Source organism: Hemitrygon akajei, chromosome 2 (genome assembly GCF_048418815.1).
Source record: "Hemitrygon akajei chromosome 2, sHemAka1.3, whole genome shotgun sequence".
NCBI lineage: Eukaryota > Metazoa > Chordata > Chondrichthyes > Myliobatiformes > Dasyatidae > Hemitrygon > Hemitrygon akajei.
The window spans coordinates 53,919,499-53,932,240 of NC_133125.1; the positions used below are offsets into that span (position 1 = coordinate 53,919,499).

Consider the following 12,742-nt stretch of genomic DNA (forward strand, 5'->3'; position numbering starts at 1 on the left):
GTTCTGCCAAACCTTTACCCTACTCCAAGGTCTAATTCTTTCCTCCCACATAGGCCTTCATTGTTCTATCTCCCATGTGTCCAAGAGTCGTAAATGTCTGTAATGTCCCCACCTCCACCTGACAGCATAAAAACTGACATCCCCACCAGACTTGCCTCCTGTCACCTTAAAATGTCTGTCCAGAATTCCATGCAAGTATTCCCAAAATAACCTGCACATTTCCATCAAGCATTCCCTCTTTGTCCCAGTACATCTGTTCCCAATTCACACTCCCAAGTTCCTGTCTAATTGCATCACGATGTCCCCATATTGTCTATTCCTACGGCAAAGGTCAGGGCTTTGTGGTCACTGTCTCTGATATAGTCACCCAGAGAGATCTGACACCTGACCAGGTTCACTGTCTCGTGCCAGGCCATTCTGGATCTGGTTAGCAAATTTCTACAGGTGCACAGTGGACAGCGTTCTGACTGGTTGTATGGAGGCTTCAATGCACAGCATCGAAAGAGGCTGCAGAGTCGCAGACTCAGCCACCTCTGTTGTGATCACACACCTCCCTACCAAAGAGGAAATCTTCAAAAGGTGCTGCCTCAAGAAGGCAGCATCCACCCTTAAGGAGCCTCACCACTCAAGAAATGCCCTCTTCTCTTTCTTTCTTTCTTTTCAAATCTTTTTATTAATTTTTAAAAAAAACAGAAGAAAAATATTATTACAAGACATTTGAGAGTACATAATAGATTAATTGACATTCAAATATATATTGATCAATACATAGAATCTCTCAAACTCATATTATAATATCAATGATTTAAGAGAAAAAAAACCCCCAAAAAAAAAACAACAACAACTAAATAAAAAAGAAACTAACCAACATGGGCAATCGCATAATGTTATATATATACACAGTAGTGCCTATGACTCCCAACCTCCATCCATACAATTCAGGATAGTGACAATAAGGTTCAGGATCAGACCGTTTAATTCATATGAAAATGCTGAATAAATGGTCTCCAAGTTTCCTCAAATTTAACTGAAGAATCAAAAACCACACTTCTAATTTTTTCTAAACTTAAACAGGAAATAGTTTGGGAAAACCACTGAAATACAGTTGGAGGGTTAGTTTCTTTCCAATTCAGTAAAATGGATCTTCTAGCCATTAGTGTAACAAATGCAATCATTCGTTGGGATGAAGCGGATAAACACTTATTATCTATCATTGGTAGGCCAAAAATTGCAGTAAAAGGATGTGGTTGGAGATTAATATTTAAAACTCTTGAAATAATATTAAAAATATCTTTCCAATATTTTTGTAAACAAGGACAAGACCAAAACATATGAGTCAACGAAGCTATATCAGAATGACATCTATCACAGGTTGAATTAACATACGAATAAAATCGAGCAAGTTTATCTTTAGACATGTGAGCTCTATGTACAACCTTAAATTGTATTAGAGCATGTTTAGCACAGATAGAGGATGAGTTTACCAATAATAAAATTTTTTCCCATTGCTCAATAGATATAGGGCAATGCAGTTCTTCCTGCCATTCCTTCTTAATTTTTTCTGATATATCTGGTTGTAGATTCATAATCATATTATAAATGATAGCAACTAAGCCCTTTTGACAAGGATTAAGAGCTAAAATTCTTTCTGTAATGTCCAATGGACATACTTTCGAAAAAGACTTTAGTTCATTATATAAAAAATTTCTAACTTGTAGATATCTAAAAAAATGGGTTTTAGATAAATTATATTTATTAGATAACTGTTCGAAGGACATAATGTTATCATCCAAAAACAGATCACGAAAACATGTTATACCTTTTGTTTTCCATTAAAAAAAGGCTTGATCTATGGAAGATGGTCGAAAAAAGTAATTAGATGTTATAGGACTTGACAGTATAAACTTATTCAAACCAAAAAATTTACGAAATTGAAACCAGATTCGTAATGTATACTTGACTATAGGATTAGTTATCTGTTTATTCATTTTAAATAACGAAAAGGGAAGTGAAGATCCTAAGATTGAAATCAATGAGAAATCTTGCACAGATTTACATTCCAAATTTACCCATTGTGGGCCAGCAACTGTAGTCAATTCTTGTATCCAAAATATCAAATACCGTATATTAACTGCCCAATAGTAAAATCTTAAATTTGGTAGAGCCAAGCCGCCCTCCTTCTTTGGCTTCTGTAAATATTTTTAGCTAACCTAGGATTTTTGTTCTGCCACAAATACGAAGATATTTTAGAATCAACTATATCAAAGAAAGATTTAGGAATAAAAATTGGTAATGCTTGAAATAGATATAGAAATTTAGGTAGTATCATCATCTTAATGGCATTAATTCTACCTACCAAAGACAAAGATAGTGGGGACCACCTATTAGCAAGTTGCTTAATTTGATCTATTAAAGGCAAAAAATTAGTTTTAAATAAATCTTTATGTTTTTTAGTAATTTTAATACCTAAATAAGTAAAATAGTCTGTGACAATTCTATATGGTACCCGATTATAAATTGAAGTGTGCATATTTAATGGAAAAAGTTCACTCTTATTAAAATTCAATTTATATCCAGAAAAGTTACTAAATTGAGCAAGCAAAGAAGAAATAGCAGGAATAGATCTTTCAGGATCAGATATATATAATAACAAATCATCCGCATATAATGATACCTTATACATCGTCTCCCCACGGGTAATACCTAAAATATTGGGTGATTCACGAATAGCTATAGCCAAGGGTTCCAAAGCAATGTCAAATAATAAAGGGCTTAAAGGACAACCTTGCCTTGTACCCCGAAATAACTGAAAAAAAGGGGATCTTTGATTATTAGTGAAAACCGAAGCTAAAGGTTTCTGATATATTAATTTAATCCATGATATAAATTTTGAACTAAAGTTAAAATGTTGCAAAGTATTAAATAAATATGACCATTCGACTCTATCAAATGCTTTTTCGGCATCTAAGGAAATGACACATTCTGGGATTTTAGATGAAGAAGTATAAGCGATATTAATTAATTTTCTAATATTAAAAGATGAATAACGATTTTTAATAAATCCAGTCTGATCCTCAGAAATAATCCGAGGCAATATATTTTCTAATCTAATAGCCAAAATTTTACTAAAAATCTTAAAATCCATATTCAGCAAAGATATAGGCCGATAAGATGCACATTCAGTGGGGTCTTTATCTTTTTTAAGAATTAAGGAAATAGAAGCTTCATAAAAAGATTGTGGTAGTTTACCTATACTTAATGCATCTTTAAAAATTTTACAAAGCCAAGGAGAAAGTATAGAAGAAAAGGATTTAAAAAATTCTGCAGAAAAACCATCTGGGCCCGAAGCTTTACCCGAGTTCATTAAGAAAATAGCCTTTTCTATTTCAGACTCCGTAATAGGTGTGTCCAAAAATACACTATCCTCAACAGTTACTTTTGGAATATTCAATTTCCTTAAAAATTCACTCATTATAGAAGAGTCTTTAGTACATTCTGATTGATATAAAGAATTATAAAAATCTTGAAAGGCTTTATTTATCTCTTTATGATCAATCGTCAGAGTACCATCTTGTTTACGAATCTTAGTAATTTGTCGCTTATCCGAAACAATTTTCAATTGGTTAGCTAGTAATTTACCAGACTTATCTCCATATGTATAAAATTGAGCTTTCGATTTAATTAACTGACTTTCAATCGAAGAGGTTAATAATAAACTATGCTCCATTTGAAGTTCCACCCTTTCTTTATAAAGTTCTTTACTAGGGGTCAATGCGTAAATCTTATCAATTGCCTTAATTTTATCAACTAATGTTGATATTTTAGAATTAGTTCGTTTCCTAACTCCGGCAGAATATGAAATAATCTGTCCACGAATATATGCCTTAAAAGTATCCCACAGAATTCCACTAGAGATGTCTGCTGTAGAATTTATTGAGAAAAACAAATCAATTTGCTGTTTAATAAAGTTAACAAAGTCAGAGTCCTGCAGTAAAACAGGATTAAACCTCCAACTTTTAGTACTAATATATGAATCCGTCACCTTAATAGATAACTTCAAAGGTGCATGATCAGATATAGCAATAGAGTCATATTTGCAATCCATAACATCTGTAAGTAAATGCTGATCAATGAAAAAGTAATCAATCCTTGAGTAATTATGATGCACATGGGAAAAGTATGAGAACTCTTTATCATTAGGGTGTAGAAAACGCCAAATTTCACAGATAGCTGAATCAATCATAAAAGAATTAATAAGAGAAGCCGATTTGTTCGGAAAAGTTTGAATGGGCTTGGATCTATCCATCAAAGGGTTTAAACAACAATTAAAATCCCCGCCCATTATCAATCTGTATTGATTCAGATTAGGAAAGGATGTAAATAAGCATTTAAAAAATTCAGGACAGTCAGTATTTGGAGCATAAACATTAACTAAAACAACTTTTTGATTAAAAAGTAAACCAGTAATAAGCAAAAATCTACCTTGCGGGTCTGAAATTGTTTCGTGATGTATAAAAGCAGTTGATGAGTCTATAAAAATAGAAACACCTCTCACTTTGGCTTGCGAATTTGAGTGATACTGTTGGCCCTTCCAAAACCTAAACAACCTCTGACTATCCACCTTCCTTACATGAGTCTCTTGTACAAAAATAACATTCGCATTCATTCTATGGAATACTTTGAATACTTTTTTCCGTTTGATCGGATGATTTAAACCATTAGTATTCCAAGAAACAAAGTTAATAGTCTTATCCATATTGACAATACATATTACAGTTAACATATAGGTTTGAAAGAAAAGTGAACTCATGAACCCGGAAGGGGGAAGTAAGTTCAAAGGGAAGCCGGAAGTCACAGCACCGCAGCCATTTTTGTAGTTTCATATAAGCCCATGAAATAAAACTAAGCAAAAAGCAAGCAGAAAAGAGAAAAAAAAGAAAAATCTCCCTCCCACCACCCTCAAGACCCCAGGAAAAAAGCCAAACAGAGGCAAGCGAGCGATCTAATACTAAAATTACCCCCTTGTCTCAAGACGGCAACTCAAACGTAACAAAGTTAAAAAAAATACAAACAACCCACATTATAAAAAAAGGGTTGATATAGCAAAAATTAAAATATAAAATTAATGTTATAAATGTATATAAACAAAAGGGTTAAAAAAAATTAAAACAATAAATGAAAGTTTAACACTTTCAAACAGATCAAAACAGTTATGACGCTACAAACACTGGAGTCTGTCGGGAAGAAGAAACGCCATTTTATTTTTTCCAAATCTTAATATTCAAATGCTAAAAATGTAAAAAAAAGAGCGTAAATCGATTAAAAAAAGAAAAAAAAAATAACCCTAATAGGTCATTTTCAACACTAATCGATTAATAGTATTTAAAAATATAAAATCAGAATAAGCCCGGTAGAAAAAAGAGAGCTTTAACCGTATATAAGAAATACATGTGAACCGTATCAAAAAAAAAACCCAAACGTCAATCTATAACAGATCCAAATCTATAGGCTAAATTACATTGATCAGCCCGATCAAATGTCATTGTTCCAGGAAACCTTGAGCATCCGCTGGCGATTTAAACAGCCGAAAAGATCCATCTTGAAGGGTGACTCTCAGGTGTGCTGGAAACAGCAACGCTTGCTTGTAGCCTTTCTGGTGAAAATTCGACATAACCGATCTGAAAGCCAGCCTAGCCCGTAGTACTTCGGGGCTATAGTCCTCCAGAATGCGAAAATTAAAATTTTGATAGGTTATCATACCTTTTTTACGAGCCGCACGAATCAGCCGTTCTTTGATATGAGGATAATGGATCCTGAGAATTATATGCCGTGGTTTCAGACTTGAATCTGCCCGATATCTAGAGACTCTGTGAGCCCGATCGATTATCAGGGGGTTATCCAGGACTTCTTCGCCCAGGACATCCACTAGAAATTTGGAGAAGAAAACGGTCAGATCACCGCTTTCAAATTTTTCCGGGATCCCAATTAACCGAAGATTTTGTCTTCGAGAACGATTTTCCAAATCAGTAATTTTAACTTTATAACGATCCATCTGTTGGATCGTCGAAGTTTGCTCTTCTTGCATTTTTTCGATTATACGATCCTTCTTACGAGCAGCTTCTTCAAGAACCAAAATGCTTGCTTGTTGTTCTTTTGATTCCCATGAAAGGGTCAGGAACTTTTCTTCGAGTGATCTCAAACGATCGTCATACTGTGAAAATCTTCCAAGTAATTTTTTCTCCAGCTCATCAAATTTAGCTTCTATAAACTTCACAACAACTTCTAAAGTTAACGGTTCTCTCGTCTGTTTCGGTTCTTTTGCTTTAGACATTTCAGCAAGTTGAGAATAATTCAAATAGTTTAAAAAAAATTCTACATGTTTAGACCCCTTTAAAATAAGTTTAAGGGGTGTTTGTAGGTTAAAAAAACGTAAAAGGTTTGGAGCAAAGCCTAGATGCGGTTTACTCCATGAGCGCCATCTTGAGACTCCGCCCTCTTCTCATTGCTACCATCTGCAAGGTACAGGAGCCTGAAGACCCACACTCAACATTTTAACAGCTAACACAACACCATCAGATTTCTAAACAGTCCATGAACACCATCTCCCCATTTCTGTTCTGCACTGTTTTTAAAATGGTAACTCAGTTTCTTTGTCTTCACTACTGCCACAGAACAACAGATTTTACAGTGTCAGTGATAATAAACCCGATTCTCATTTACAAACTTGGCCATCCCAACTGTACCCCTCACCCTGCTATTTTGAAGGACTTGTATAGTTTCTCCAACACTTGCATATTTTCCTGGTCATCTACCCCACTCAGCAGTGTTTTGGGGAGGGGGCGAGCACCTTCACTTTGCTGCCAGCTTTATTCCCATTGCAACATTCATGGGATTGTTCAATCCTCAGTTTCTGGTCTACATCTTCTGCTCTTCATGAAGTCCCATACGAAGGACTGAAGGAACTGCCCTAAAGCAGCAAGGATTGACCTTTAACCCCTTCCACAATCTGGGAATGGGAAACATTTCTGGCAGGCTAAGCAGCTGCTCACTTGTGAAGTGCATGGAGAATCATTGCCTGCAAAATGATGATTCATTTGATGTACAAGGGAAAGCCTCCATTTGTCTTTATCAATTCTTTAGCCATTGCCCTTAGGTTGCCGGCATCCTAATTTTTCAAGTGTCATTATAATCCTCAGCAACTTCAAATAATCAGCCTTTCTTTATACCGACCATCACGTGGGAATGTAGTTAATTTAGCAAGTGAACTTTTATTTACATGCTAACTAGTGGTCTGAATTAAGTACTCGTTATTTGCAACCGGCACCAAAACAGTCAAAGAGAATGAAGAAGCCCTAATTTACCTACAGAAATTGTATTCCGCAACAAAGAATTGCCCAGGCAGTGGGTTGTGGCCGAGGGTCTGTTTGTACAGAGTGCAAGAATATTAACGTGAAGGTCATTAATGAAATTTTGGCAATGCTTCAATAAAAATCCCTGGAGGAAGTGCGGCACCGAGAGTTACCATTGGACGGTTAGTACAATTCGCTGACCAATCGCTTTCAGAGGCGGGTCTGCGGTTCAAGGCATCAAATAACAGAAGCGGGAATCGAGTCCAACACGGTAACCTTCACTGTGTAGCGGTTTGCTACACCACAAGTGGGACACTAGACTAGAATGGCATGTTCCGCCTCTCAGCCTGTACTGACCCATATTTCACAAATTTTCGCTCCAGCCAATAAATCTAAGGCCTCAACCCTTTTTATTTCAAGAGATAGTCGCGACGCGTTTGAAGCTACAATTACAAGGTTAAAAGTGAGGCAAGCCTCAAGTTCAGGGCAAATACTTAAAAGTTTAACGCTCCAATTGAGCCATCTATTGTTATCAAAAAGCAAACCATGCACAAAGCAAAACGAAACTCCACGCGTTTACATTAACTACACTCAGAATTATTCCACTAACTGAGTGAAAAACATTAGACAATTACTCATGAATAAATCTGAAAAAGTTACTATTCCTTTAGTTTTCCAAATTGAGAAGGTCTGATCAAAAATTGAAGGTTTAAAGAAATAATTAAGAATAGATTTTACTAGAAAGAACAAAATTATTAAAGTCAAAGGATCTATGAAATTGAAACCAATTTTTAAATGTATGCTTAATAATATGATTATTATTCCAATTGAATGATCTCAAAAATTGCTGTAAGTAAATTCAGTTGTAGATCCAAATTCAAAACTTGGATTTGTCATCTTGTCGTGGTGGAGAAGCTTGTGTGGTCCTGAGATCCCAAGAGCGATGCCGTCTGGAGCTATGCTCCTGGTAGGGTCACCCATGGGGGTGAGGTCCCAGATAAAAAACAATCCAAACAAAACCTCAACAGTGGAACAGGTGGATGAAGTTTCTTCAAACTTAACGGCTGTGAAGGCGGATGAAGTCTGCAACAAATCCATCAGCTCCAATCGTCGTGGTTTCCATGCCATTGGAATCAGTTGGTTGATCTGTGAAGTATCGTGTGCTTCTTGGAGTGAAACATCAAGTACACGTTAAACAAATACACGCACCGGCGTCTTCACTCCGTAATAGATCAGTGGAATGAAGACCATCATCCTCGAACTCGAGGGATAGCCACGACGACAACGAATAGGATTAAGGTCTTGACTACCATTCTTAGAAAGCAAAAAAGGAAGAAGAGCTTGCAGTAAACAGGCCAAAGAATACCCCTTCACCGAGTTTTTCTCCAAATCCACCTATAAGGGACTGTCACGTATATTTGAAAAATGAATCCAAAAAGAGACATAATGAATGTTAATTGCCCAGTAGCACAATCTAAAGTTTGGCAAATCCATACCACCGTACTTGTTTAATTTCTGCAATAAAGGTTAACTCAATCTAGGATTTCTATTATTCTAAATAAAAGATAAAATTTTAGAATCCATTCTGTCAAAAAACAGGTTAGCAACAAAAAGAGGGGATTGCTTGGAATACATATAAAAACTTTGGTAACACTATCATTTTAATAGCATTAATACGGCCAATTAATAATAATGTCATAAGTGACCATTTTCCCCACCAGTGAGAGGTCATGTGATGGCCTATTTCAACAGGTATAAAACAAGGAAGACTTGCTGTGACGCAGGAGTTCCCGTTGGGACGTCGGATAAATTACTACGTTATGCTGCGTATTCATCTCATGATGCAGTTTTCTTTTAAAGTGGAGTTTTACTTCCTATCTTAAGTCTCAAAGGTTATCGCCGGCAGATTCGCCACAACACTGCCAGTATTATCCAGTCGGAGACTGAAGAATTTATTGAAGTATGGAAAACCCAAAGGATTGATAAACATTGGTGTTGTCGGCAGTAATACAGGATCGACTTTATTGAATCCTCGCTCAGAAGGTAGTAACCTGCATTTGAGATAGCCCCCTGCATTGTGAAAGCAGAAAGGGTTGGACGCAGCGGTTTGCCAAGAAAAACTTCAGTTCCTTTAAACCGTTTTTATTTCCTTCGTCACAAGTCCTTCAGGCAAGGCATATTTCAGCTGCGATCAGCAGCAACGTCACATCGTCAAGGAATTCGTTACTTCAGGAAAGTCTCTCCTAATTGACTGTGTAAATCATTTGGTCTTTTACATTTACCACTTTTAAGAACAGTGTTCGCAATTATCGCTTTAAGAACTGTTCGAGTTGCCGTTGTTACGTAACCTCGTAACCAGGTAACTTACCAGCAAAGATAGCAGGATCAGCTGAGTCGGATGCTACTATTTTCAAACGTTTTATTCAAAAAGGGGCACAAACGTATGGTTAATACAAAACATTCAGATCATATACATCGTCAAAACTCAATCTAAAACACCGGTGTAATAATAATCAATCAGAAATAAGCTCTATAGTTGTCTAGGGGGTAATACTGAGTCCAATTGAAATATAAAGAGTCACTCAGAAGTCTGCAGGCTTTTCCCTTTTGGGAACCGCTGGGGTTTCACGTTGTGGAGAGAGAGAGATGGTTGAGAAAGGATAAACACTTGCCCATTGTCTTTACAGAGCAAATCCTTGGAATCAGGGGAGCAGGCTTCCCCGTTGTTAGTTAAAAGCGGTCTTCCGATGGTTCTAGCCACAGATTCAAAATTTGGAATCTAACGCACGTGGCTTCCTTCAAAATGGCTTCCCGCTCCCACGGGAATCGGTATCGTGCTTCCTTGGTGTCTCCTTGGTGCGTCTGAGGGTTGTCCCCCCCTCAGACCCTCCTTTATACTTCTTCACGGGATCGCAGGTGTCAATCAGGTTGCAGGTGATGCGATCTCTCTCTCAACCAGCCCACTTTGCCTGAGGGCTTTTCACGTGGTCTTCATGAGACAATAGTCAATATCGCCTTTATTCTGCTTCTCGGGAGAACGTGGTCTTCCACACGTCTCTCTCTCTCTTGGGTCAGTTGACCCCCCCCTTGACTAGGGCTCTTGCGATTCTCACAAAGGAGGGGGCCGAGGTCATAACACTGTATAGCAGGTAACTTCCGGTTAAGTTAGTAGTTTGTTTTCTTTTGATTTGTCGTTGAGCTGAGTTTACATAAATGTTTCTTTGTTTATAAAAACCTGTCTCAATTCTATATTCATTGTTGCCACATCATAACAATACCTAGAACCTTATTGGAGACCGGAAGAGCAATAGCAAGAGGTTCTAAAGCCAGGTTGAATAACAACGGACTAAGAGGACAACCCTGCCGGATACCTCTATATAACCTAAAATAAGAGGATTTTTTTTTAAATTAGTTTTTTTTATACATTTTCTACATAGCTACAGATTAAAAAAAACCCGGATCAAAATGAAGAACATTGATACAGTGCAAAAATAAACATACAATAATAATATGATACAAAGAAAGATAATTGAGAAAGCACCCAAATTGAAGTCATGTAAAATTAGTATCCTCCCCAAGCCCCGCAACAAAAAAAAAAACTCCAGACCAACCACAACACAATATAGAGAATATAAATCAGGACAATCAAACCCCCAAAACTGTAAATACGCTTAGCAACAGAAGATATTAATGCCTACTACAAAAATAAAAGAGCTGAAAGCAAGGGACTGAAAAAATACCTTAGTTAAGAGGAAGGTTATGAAAGTACTCAATAAAAGGTCCCCAGACCTTATGGAACTTTAAATCCGAAATAAGGACTGAATAATGAATTTTTTCAAGGTCTAAGCAGGCCATAATATCGTTAAGTCATTGAGCATGTGTGGGCGGGGCAACATCTCTCCATCTAAGGAGGATTAAACATCTAGCCAGGAGAGAGGCAAAAGATAATATTCGACACTTAGTCGAACTCAGACGTAAATCTGTCTCACCCCAGAAACCGAACAAAGCAATTAAAGGGTTAGGTTCTAGGTGGTGATTCAGAATATACGATAACGTTATGAAGACATCTTTCCAAAATTTCTCCAAGCTAGGACAAAACCAGTACATATGAATGAGAGAGGCCTCGCCCCTTTTGCATTTATCACAAAGCGGACTGATGTTAGGGTAAAATCGAGATAATTTAGATTTAGACATATGGGCTCTATGAACAATCTTAAACTGTAAAGGGCAATGGCAAGCACAAAGAGAGGTTGAATTAACCGATTTGAGAACTGAGTCCCAAGTCTCATCGGATAAAGAGGTATTTAAATCATGCTTCCATGCCATTTTAATTTTATCCACAGGGGCACATCGTAGGGCTGCTAATTTATCATGAATAAATGATATTAAACCTTTACCTAGTGGATTAATAGAAAGAAATAAGTCCATAACATTTTTCTCAGGCATTTCAGGGAAGTTAGGGATTAAAGGAGTAATAAAGTGTCTAATTTGGAGATATCTAAAAAAATGAGCATTAGGCAGATTGAACTTAGCAGAGAGCTGTTGAAAAGAGGCGAAGCGATTATCAATAAAAAGATCTTCAAAATGTCTAATGCCCTTCCTATACCAATCATGGAAGGCTGAGTCATACGTAGTAGGTAAAAAAAGGTGATTATGTAAGATAGGGCTAGAAAAGGAAAAACCATGGAAACCATAAAATTTCCTAAACTGAGCCCATATACGCAAAGTGTGTCTGACAAGAGGATTAACTATTAATCTGGACAAACTACTAGGGAGTACAGAGCCGAGAAGTGCAGAGATAGATAATTCTTTAGTGGAGCTCAACTCCATTGCCACCCAATTAGGGCACTCGGGTTGGCCATGGAAAAAAGACCAAAAGGTAGCACAACGTATATTGGCTGCCCAATAATATAACCGAAAGTTAGGTAAAGCCATGCCACCCTCTTTTTTAGATTTTTGGAGATAAACTTTGTTAATTCTAGAGCGCTTATTCTTCCACAGATATGACAAAATAATAGAGTCTAAGGAATCAAAAAAAGATTTAGGAATAAAAATTGGAATTGATTGAAATAAATATAGAAGTTTAGGGAGAACATACATTTTAACAACATTAATACGACCTACCAAAGACATAGATAGAGGTGATCATTGTAACAGACTCTGTTTAATAGTATATGAAATATTGGGAAAATTTTCACGAAAGAGATCTTTAAACTTCCTTGTGACTGTAATCCCAAGATAAGTAAATTGATTGTGGACTACTTTAAAAGGGAGATCACAAAATGTTAATTCTTGTGCTTCTTTAATAATTGGGAAAAGTTCGCTCTTATGTAAATTAAGTTTATATCCAGAGAACTGGCTAAACTGGTCAAGAAGTGAAAACATTGGCGGTA

The 12,742-nt window shown here is 36.6% G+C and overlaps 1 protein-coding gene across 1 annotated transcript in view; it reads right to left on the reverse strand.

The window, feature by feature from the left end:
- The window catches only part of LOC140720674 (uncharacterized), a 189,719-nt gene that overhangs the window by 122,575 nt on the left and 54,402 nt on the right, over positions 1–12,742 (reverse strand).